Source organism: Pezoporus wallicus, unplaced genomic scaffold (assembly GCF_028554395.1).
Source record: "Pezoporus wallicus isolate ANWC-B61680 ecotype Strahan unplaced genomic scaffold, APGP_CSIRO_Pwel_v1 contig_4816, whole genome shotgun sequence".
Taxonomy (NCBI): domain Eukaryota; kingdom Metazoa; phylum Chordata; class Aves; order Psittaciformes; family Psittacidae; genus Pezoporus; species Pezoporus wallicus.
This window is the reverse complement of record NW_026640990.1, coordinates 4,285,508-4,295,267: the sequence shown is the minus strand read 5'-3', so window position 1 is coordinate 4,295,267 and position 9,760 is coordinate 4,285,508. Positions and strand designations below refer to the sequence as shown.

Here is a 9,760-nt window from a genome sequence, read left to right as displayed (position 1 = left end):
AGGAGCCGTCGCACCTCACCCGAGCAGCGGCACCGCCTCCTTCCCCCACCCTTTTCCCGCCGCCTCCGGCGCGCGCGGCTGTAACGGCTGTAACGGCACCGCGTGCTCGAGCGCGCTCACGTGACAGCCCGGCGCAACCCGCCCCGGGGGGCTGGTTGGCTGCTCGAGGTGAGCCGGCCTCTCTCGCTCCCCGCCGGCCGGGCGGGGCGGGCCGGGGCAGGGCAAGACAGCACAAGAGAGGGCAGGGCAGGGCGGGCCGGGCCAGGCCGGTCGGCTGTACAGGGCAGGGCAGTGCAGTGCAGTATAGTAGAGCACAGCACAGCACAGCACAGCACCGCACCGCACCGCTGAGGAGGCGAGCTGTGCTTGGCAGAGCGCCGCGCGCGGCGGCTGGCACTTCTACCCTTGTTCTCAGCAGGTCCCGCTCCGCGCTCAGGTGAGACTCGCGGTCCCGGTGGAGCAAAGAGGAAGAGCGCTGCCAGGCGCTGCCCGAGTCTCCTGGGGCGCTTGCCGTGCCGGACGCGGGTGACCCAGCGTGTTCGGGGTGGGGCCGGCCGGGGTGGCAAGCTCCGCTGGATCCGAGCAACGCGGGAAGCTGCCGGCGCGGGAGTCGCTGACAGCTGCCGTGGAGAAAGGAGCCCGGCGGGAGGCCGAGCTACTGCGTGGCTCGTGACAGCGCTGTCCAGAGGGCTGGGGTGAGCCGGCTGCCGCCACCCCTCTGAGAGGGCAGGTCTTGACAGGAGCCCCGGCTGCTCCGGAGCACTAAGCGGGGCTGCGTCCTGCCTCTGGGCGGGACCCGGCACCTGCCTGGCCTGACCTGGTGTCCCGCACCCTTCCCCGGTAAGACTAAGAATGCTGACCGTTCCCTTGGGTGTGCAGGCGGTCCTGCTGCAACGCTATCGAGTTGTTAAATACCGTTAGATTTATTTATTCTGTCGTTGAAGACGTTGTTAAGTAGTGTGCTGCGGTATTTATCGCTACAGCTGATACGACTTTTACTTGTTTGTGCAGAGGGCTTCTTTATACTATTTATTCTGTTTGCCCTCTCTTTCTGAAAACACAATGGGCAAAAAACTAAAATCTGTTTGTATTTTACTTTCTAGATATTGATCTGACACATTTGCCCTAAAAATTAAAGTTACCTCTCATATAGATTCTCCAGGCTCTTTCTAAATGTACTTTGTTTGAAAAGCAATTTACCAAATTAATGTAGCATGCCCAAAGATAACTTGAGTTGACGTACAAGCTAAGTAACATCTATTGCATGAGCAAAAATGGAATATTCCTGCCCTTGGGTTCCATTTTAATCTTAAATTATTAATGGGGCTCTGCATTACATGAATGAAATTTGCAATCAGTACAGAGTGCAAATGCATGCAGAGAACCAGATACAAGAGGAGCTGGTTATGAAGAATCATATATCTCCAAAAAGCCTAGCAGGATGAAGTTAAGAGAGCCCCTTCTGTTCCTTACAGCTGTTGAGAACCTCTTGGGGGGGAAGCAATGCACCATATCCAGCCCAGCAATTTAGCAGGTCTCAGGAATCATAAAAGGGTAAGACCCTTCCCTTCAGAGAAGAGAGCATAGGAAATTAGAGCTTTAGTACATATACTTTTGTTTAGCAGCTGTTAGAACTGAATCATTGTGGGAGCTCCTAAGGTAGGGTTTAGTGGTAATCATGGTATTCAGTCTTCTTTTAGAACCTGATTGACAACTTCTTACCAAATGCCATCATTTGTACTTAGTTAAATGAAAGTATTTGCATCATATGTCATTAGTTACTTCTGTCTATGTAATCAATGCAGGAAAAAAATCATCTATCGCTAAGGAACACCCCAGAAAAAGCACACTTGCCTAAACTGAAGTAGGAAGGGCAAAACACCTGCATTTACTATAGATTCCGGCATATTAAAGGTTTGAAAATCTGTTAAGAGGAAATGTTGGGTTAGGTGTCAATGGGAAGCAAAATTTCTACTGTCTGTTCAACCATGTAATGTACAGCAAATGAGGTGTGTCATAGTAAAGATTACAACAGTGGACTAAGGTTCTGCTTTCTTTTACTTGAAATTCTTTCAATATTTGAACTTTTAAAAGCAAAATCTTGAAAGAAGGCCATATTAAGCAAAGCAGAAACATTATGCTTATAAGCAGTTACTTTTCTTCCACCTAATCCCTCTAAGTTTGTTGAAGAGATTTGGGCAGATGTACTGTAAATGTATGATGTTACAGAAACATGAAGCAGAGATGATAGGCAAGTAAAAGGAAGCTCTTAAGCAGGTTGAGAGGGTAAAATTCTTCAATATTGTTAGTTTGGTAATAATCTTAAAACTGGGTGAGAAAAAAAGACTGAATCAACTTCGGCTACTGAACAAGCCAGAGATGAAACTGGAGTGGATTTGAGGAGAAAATTGGGCTGTTTTCCGTGAGTTTTCTCTAGTGTCATTGTGTTAGCAGAATTACATGTCCATAGCAGAAGCTTCTAGGCCAGATCATACATGACTGGTTGTGCACTGGCACAAAGGAGCCATCCAGGGAGCCCGGTGTTCTGCATGTGCTTGTCTTCTTGGGAGACTTGGGCCTGCCTTGCACTGCAGTTGTATCAGCTGTCAACCTGCGGGAACAACCACCTGCTCCTCTTCTTCCTGCCTGTTTAAAGGCAGTTCTTCACCTTGGAGAATAAGACCATATCAATACACCCCTCACTGAATTACTCCTTGTTCCTGACTTTATTTTCCCTCAGCTTATGGTGACCTTACTGCAGGTCCTACAGACAACACCATAGTGAGCATTAGTTCATGTAATGCCTGCCTGAGTGAGGAGCAGATGGGAGAGAGAGGTAATTGCAGTGCAATTGCAGAGGTAATTGATGCTCTCTGGTGCAGGCACTCAGGGTAAGAGTCACATAAAGCCAGCTCTCTTTTCAGCTGTGAACTCAAGACTCAGGAAAGGAAGTTGCATGTAAGGTTTAGCTGCTGTATTCTTCTGAGTGCAGATCTTCATCACAGAAATAAAAGATTTTCCATTACCATGGTAGGGAAGATATTTATAATTTGGAGTTGTAATCAGGCAGCACAATGCTAATTAATATTAGAACCTTTCTTTTGTGGTCCCAATTATCTTCAAACCCAGAAAGCAGAAGTAAGATTGAGGGTCATGGGGTTGGAAGCCAGAAACGTGTTCTTTTTTTTCTGTGAAGTGGGACTTTTGGCTTATGCTTTAGTAATGGTGAAAATCAGGTTTAACTACATTTCTATCTGTTTACACTCTTCCAACAACTGGTCTGACTTTACAGCATAACAATTAAAGTCTCAGCAAGCAGGAGAGTCACACTGTGGCCTTTAAGAGAACAATAATGTAAATAATTAATGGCTTCTGAATAAGAATTATGAATGAGCTGGTAGAAGGGCTTTGCATGTCTGTTTCAGAGTAAGAAGGATTTCAATGTATCTGGGGAGGCTATTTCTGTAGATTTTAATGAGAGCAAAGCACAGAAAGGCTGCTTGAAATGTGAAATGTCTCAGTGTAATAAAAACAGAGAAATCTCTGAGGTTTATGATCAGATAAACCAGATCTCCCTTTTTTTTGGTTTTGGGTTTTGGTTGGGTTGTGGGTTTTTGTTTTGTTTTGGTTTTGGTTTTTTTTTTTTTGAAAGAAGTTGTAAGTAACTTCTGATCTGCCATCAGTATTGAGGGAATGAATGAACTGTCATAAATGGTAAACTATCACATAAATAGGTATTAAATAGTTTGAGAGCCCTGTGTGTGCTAATGCCACTATTTAATTCATTATCTGGGGTTTTGTTTCACTGTGGGATAAGGCTGTTATTTGTAGGGCTCACAAAGGGAGGTATGTGTGGAGACTTTAAGGGCCTGCCTTCAGAAAGTCAGGGTGAACACAATAGAAAAGATGGTGAGAAGATTCTTGACAGTCATAGCTGCATGAAACATGCCAGCTGAGGAAGGCAAATATGGTTAAGTAGCAACGCTGCTTCCAGGGAAGGGAGGCAGATCTAAATGGCTGTAAATATCATGCCTCTAGCTCTAGTGTCAATTCCAGTGGCTTGCCTATTCCACAAAGATGGAATGAGGTGTTAGTTCGTTTTCCTGTTTGCCCTCACTATTGTCTTGTGAAGAGTATCTACAGAAGATGGGAATTTCTGTGAGAAACTAACGTGAATTGTAAATTCAACTCCTAAATGTTGCTGTTAAGGAGGAAGAAATGCCTAGAAAAGCTAAGCCTAAGAGGTCTCCAGCCTCTTCAGCGGAGAATCTGCCTTTCACGTCTGCTTTTCAAGATTGCCTGAAGCCTCTGAAAGCTACTTGTATCATTGAGTGTTGCATTTAGAGCAGCATCTGAGGTGAAATCAATGTTGCTCTCACCTTAGGCTCTTGGAAAACCTCAGCCTTGCTCCTGGATGGAAACCAAGCCACAGTAATGGAGACATTTACCAAACCAAATGATTAATTTGTATGATTAATTTCATTTGTGACTAAAGGTGAAAGCAACACAGAAGTCCCAGTTCACACGTCATCAGGCTGGTAGCTTATCTTTTAAAGTCTTGTGGGAAAAAAAAAAAAAACCCTCTTTAGGGTCTTTAAGCTAATCTATGAAGAACTGGTTAACTGTGATAAGCAGTGTTTGGTTCTGACATGAAAGGTGTTGTATTTTTTTTTTTTCCCTAAATCCAGAGGAAAATTATTCAAGAAAAAAGTCTATCTGACAGAGCTGTGTCCATCTCCAGTTATGCTAAAAAGCTCATCTATCTAGCCATGATTTCTTCATGGCATTGGGGTGAAGATGCAGATATTCAATTAACCTGTTTGAAACTTTGAAAGGTTGTTTTGTTGAGAGGCCTGTTTTCCAGTATAAAATGGATCATAAGAAATGTCTTTACTATTTCATGTATTATAATTTTAGGTTGAAAACACTAAGGCTTATTCTTGCTCTTCTTTTTTTTTTTTTTTTATTCTTTTTTTTTTTTTCTCCTTTCCCTTTCAGGAGTGCCGCAGTAAGAGAAAGACAGGAAATACCTTTAATAGACTTCTGCTTTTGATCACGCTGTTAAAAATGGATATGAACATTATTTTCTCCTGTGAGGTAAGTATTCTTAGGGAGAAATTTAAAAAAATTAATAAAACTGGCTAATTTCACTTAGCATTGTCTGTCACTGCTGCTGTTCTGTTCAGCAGCTTCTCGTCAGGTGTTTTAAAATATAGCATTTGTGACTTGTAGAAATTTGTACTGAAAGTCTTAACTGAGAAGTCCTAGAATTAATCCTTTCACTTACAGGATTAGTCAGACTTGTTCTGATATTCCAGTAGATAAAAACATGTGTAAATGATCTGCATTATTGCAGAGCTAGTGTAATGGGTGGATTCTGCACATAGTAGCTTTTGACCCACTGTCAAGCTTTTCTTCAAGGCATCAAAGAAATGTAAGCTGTGAAGTCTAATTTTCAAGAGTGAATACTTATGCAGGCTGACTGAAGGTGCAGGAAATGAGTGAGATCCTGGGATAAATAAAGAGTTTGCACCAAAAATACGCAGGTACTCTTCCATGCTACCAGGCAGGTTTCTCTGTTCCTGCTCTGTGCAGCCTAGGAAAAAGGTGGGGCTGTTGCCAGCCTGAATTACAGATGCATATTAATAATGCTTTTGCCAAGTCCCACACTCAGATCTTCACAGGTTCATACAGTAAGCATGTAAGTTAGTAAAACGAAATAAATATCCTTAATTTAGGATCACAGGCAAATTCAGGTTGTCTATGACCTCTATATGAAGCTACGTGCTCAAATTTTAGAGTAGTCAACAAAATTGGGTTGTTTTTACCCATTGGCCTTCACAGTTTGTTATATGTTCATTATCATTAACAAAAGGTAGATTTATATCTTTCCATATGTACTAAATGTACATTATTATAATGCAGATAAGATCATAACATGCTACTAAACTTCGTCAGACAGGAAAATATTTTAATTAAGACATGATTGTACAGTAATGGTCTGCCTCTCTGAACAAAGGAAACAATAAATCTCTGAAGTGTTCAGTTCTTGCAATTACAAATGAAACCTCTACAGGTTATCTAATGCAGTGACATGCTGCCAATATTTTCAAGACTGCTCTGCTGCAAGAATGACCCTTCCCAGGCATCTCTAGGAAATCTATTTATTTACTTCCTCATGTAAGCAAAATTGCTTTCACATAATAAAGGGAAGTGAACGTGTTGCTTATCCTGACTCATACATGTTACTGAAACATTTCCTCTGAAGTATAAATATTTGTTCATGGGAAAACACAGTGACAATGTGAATAAAAATAAGCATCTCGTCAGGAAGCTTAGGGAGCAATCTCTCCCCTGGGCTCCCAAAGTAAACACAAACCAGGCATTCCCCCCCCCATCATTATGTACTACCAAACAGAATGTTTTGTGAGCCCTAGAAATAATTACTTCAGTGTTTTGGCCAGGGAAGGCCATACAAAGAAGGGGTTAATGCTGTCAGGAAAAAGACATTTTGAAATTCAGAGCCTCATAGGAAGATCATTGAAGTGAACAGGCACTTGGTTTACTTTGGATTTATGCTTATCTCAATGTGCTTTGAATTGATCCCTCAAAATTTATAATTTAATAGCTTTAATAGTTACATTAGTAATTTAATGAGCCTCATCCAGCACATCATCAAAGACAAATATATACTTTATGAACAAAAAGAGAAGTCATTTTATAGGTAATGCAGTTCCTGAAAGCCAGTATATAATATTACATGTATGCAAGTTCTGATTGTCACAGTTTAACCCTAACTGGCAACTAAATGCCATGCAGCTGTTTGTTCACCCATTCCCCTCCCAGTGAGATGGGAATTAGAGGTGGAGGAAAGGTAAAATCTGTTTAAATTGTGAAAACAGTTTAATAACTGAAATAAAAGATAAGAATATTATAATAGTATTGAAAAGGGAGACAACAAAAAGAGAAGGAGTAATAAAACCCAAGTTAAAAAGAAGTAATTCACAACCGCCTTCATGTACCCCTCCTCACTGGCAGAGCATGAGAGACTGAGAAATCTTTTATCAGAGTAAGCACTACTTAGAGACAGCTAAGACATCGATGTGTTATGGACATTATTCTCATACTAAATCCAAAAATGCAGCACTGTACTAGCTACTAGGAAGAAAACTAACTGTATCCTAGCCAAGACGAGGACAATGATGCTATTAATTATTTAATATGTACCGAGAGTGATCTCAGCATCACAAAGTACTTACTAAGGCAAATGGCACACCTAAGAACCCAAATATCTCTCTTCATCTTTGATTCCAATGTCAAGTCTCACTTCCTAGCCTTATTTTCTGTATTTAAATGAATTTCTGAGTAACATGCATAGCTTAAATAGTTAAGGCACAGAATGACATTCTTGGAAACTCACTGTTTCCACACTAGTTTCTCTTGCTTCTGTGACTGGGTCTCACTTCTTGAACAGAACAAATCTGCAGGCCAGGGCAAAAGTTAATTTACATTTTGTCATGTGCTTCAGTCAGAAAATGCTACATCTGTGGAAGGCATGTCCTTGTAGAGGTGTTATTTGCTCTTTAATATCCTAGTCACAGCTTACTTGCTTATGGGCTTTTATGTCGCTTGAGGCATTATGAGATGAGTAATAGTTAATTTAGCTCTTGGTTAAAAAAGTTACTGCTCTCTCAGAAATTACTTTCTCCACACTCAGTGGAATAAAATAGGTGCATGTATGTTAGCGCTAAAGTGTGGAGTCTGGCAAATTAATTTAGCTGACAATTTAGATAGGTAAAAACAAAGCTCTGGACTGTGCAAAACCATCAGAGAGATGTGTGTGTGTGTGAAGCAGCAACCTTCAGTAGAATTAAATGTAGCAGACCAAATTTTAAAATTTAAAACTGTCTGAGCTAGTTCTTTATTATTGCTTGTGACTAGAGATTAAGAAGTTGGGGCACTGCAGTATGTCTGTGGTTGGTGTTGGAGGAAGGGGCAGTGTTGTTGTTTGTTGCTTTTAATCTTTGTAATTAATTATGATCTCTAGCACTGTCTCTCAAAGACTGTTGAAATCCTGTACTAAGCACATTTCAAATTTCATTATGGGGGTTTTTGTGCTTTTGATGAAGGAAAATAAATGGTTCTAACAATCTATGCAGAATCAGGAAACAATTCTGTTGTTGTTAGGTGGGAAATGAAGAAAGAAATGGTGCAGTTCTGAAATGTCCATTAATTCAGTGACCTAAAGCAAGAAGGTACCTACCACGTGAAATCCAAACTGTGACATAAAAGCAGTGCTATCCCCAACAGCATCCTCTTGCCAGCTGGAATTACCTGTGTTTCACACTTCTGGTAGCAAGGGCCTAGCATCCTCAAGATGAGGACTTGGAACAATAAACATATTTAGTATAGTAACAGTACCTGAACTTCAGATACTTACTTGTTTTCACCACTTCGTCAGTGATGAAAGGTACTTCTACACAGGCTCCTACTGCTCAGATATTCCAATAACTGTCTTGAGCAACAGGTACTATTTACACCTGACACACATATATATGTCGTAGCACTTATGACTATCCATGTTTCAGTTCTTGATTAATGGCTATTGCCAAACACTTGAACTCCTTAAATTCAGCTCTTCTATTTCAGATACATATTTTTGACTCTCATATGTGCTTAGGTGTATATGTAGATTATTGGTCACTAAATAAAGACAAACATTGCAAAAAAGTACTCACCGGTCTTCTAAGGAAGTATGTGTGGGTCAGTCTTTTCTTGACACAATGGTCTCTGTTGGAATTTCTCCAGGGGTGAACTTCATTCTTTCAGGCCTCCCTTCTTTGTGTGTTTGCAAGAGTGGTTCCTCCTGGGAGCACTATAATAAAGGAACTCTCAGCATTTCTCTTACAATAGTAATACAGTAGTATTTTAGCTATAGTTTTGAATTTCAGCTAGAAACCTAATATAAAAATAAGTGCTGTTTGCCTATTTTAAATTGGAGTGGTGGAGAAATGTTGCTCTTCTGTAGCAAATAGTTTGACAAAATTTTGTAGGCAGTTGCTTCTGTAAACAAGTCATACTTTTTTGTGAAAAAGTATTTCAGAGGCGAGTTGGGGGAGGCATTCAGTTCACTTGAAGCTTCTATTATGCTACAAAATGCACCCTGCTCTAGGACTATTACCAAGATGTATGGGAGCAAATAGGATTAATATTTTCGTAGTTCTTCTCATCTACCCTTACCCAGGAAAAGGACTCTTGCTTGAGTCAGAAAAGACTGTGAAAAGTTCTTTAAAAATAAAAAGCTACATACTTTGCTACTTTACTGAAAAGGAAAAAAAATTGTTAGTAGAGTTCGTGATGCTTTGGCAATATGAATTCCAAGCAATGAATGCATGAGAAATTTCAAGGCACTGGGATACTTTTGATTTTGTTAAAGCTCCCTGAATGCCTGATTAAATTCAGAACCACTCCTGGTAGTTCTAGTTTGGTTTTAGTTATGGTAAATCTGCTCCAAAAATATTTAAATGCTGCAGTTATCTGTTTGTGTATGTGTAATTGGAAAGGGATGTCTTTTTTCTCCATACTTTCGAAATAACACAGTATACATAGTAGGTTCAACTCTTTACTCCCATGTCTTTTGCCTAATGTGTGTTTCAAACCTGTAACAGTGATACTTAGACAGGTCCTGGAGGTAGTATGTCCCACGCCATCTATAAGAACTGTAAATATGTGCAAGACATATGTGCTTTCATGATTTGTG

The 9,760-nt window shown here is 40.8% G+C and overlaps 1 protein-coding gene across 2 annotated transcripts in view; it reads left to right on the top strand.

Moving 5' to 3' along the window:
- Nucleotides 1-818: 818 nt before the first annotated feature.
- RHOBTB1 (Rho related BTB domain containing 1) overlaps nucleotides 819-9,760 on the top strand; it is a 53,717-nt gene continuing 44,775 nt past the window's right edge. Inside the window, exons 1-2 of one of the 2 annotated variants that reach the window (XM_057421526.1) lie at nucleotides 819-840; nucleotides 4,999-5,097. The gene's annotated coding sequence lies outside the window, so the exon portion shown is untranslated. The remainder of the gene's footprint in view (nucleotides 841-4,998; nucleotides 5,098-9,760) is intronic. The other variant, XM_057421529.1, reaches the window with a different exon arrangement.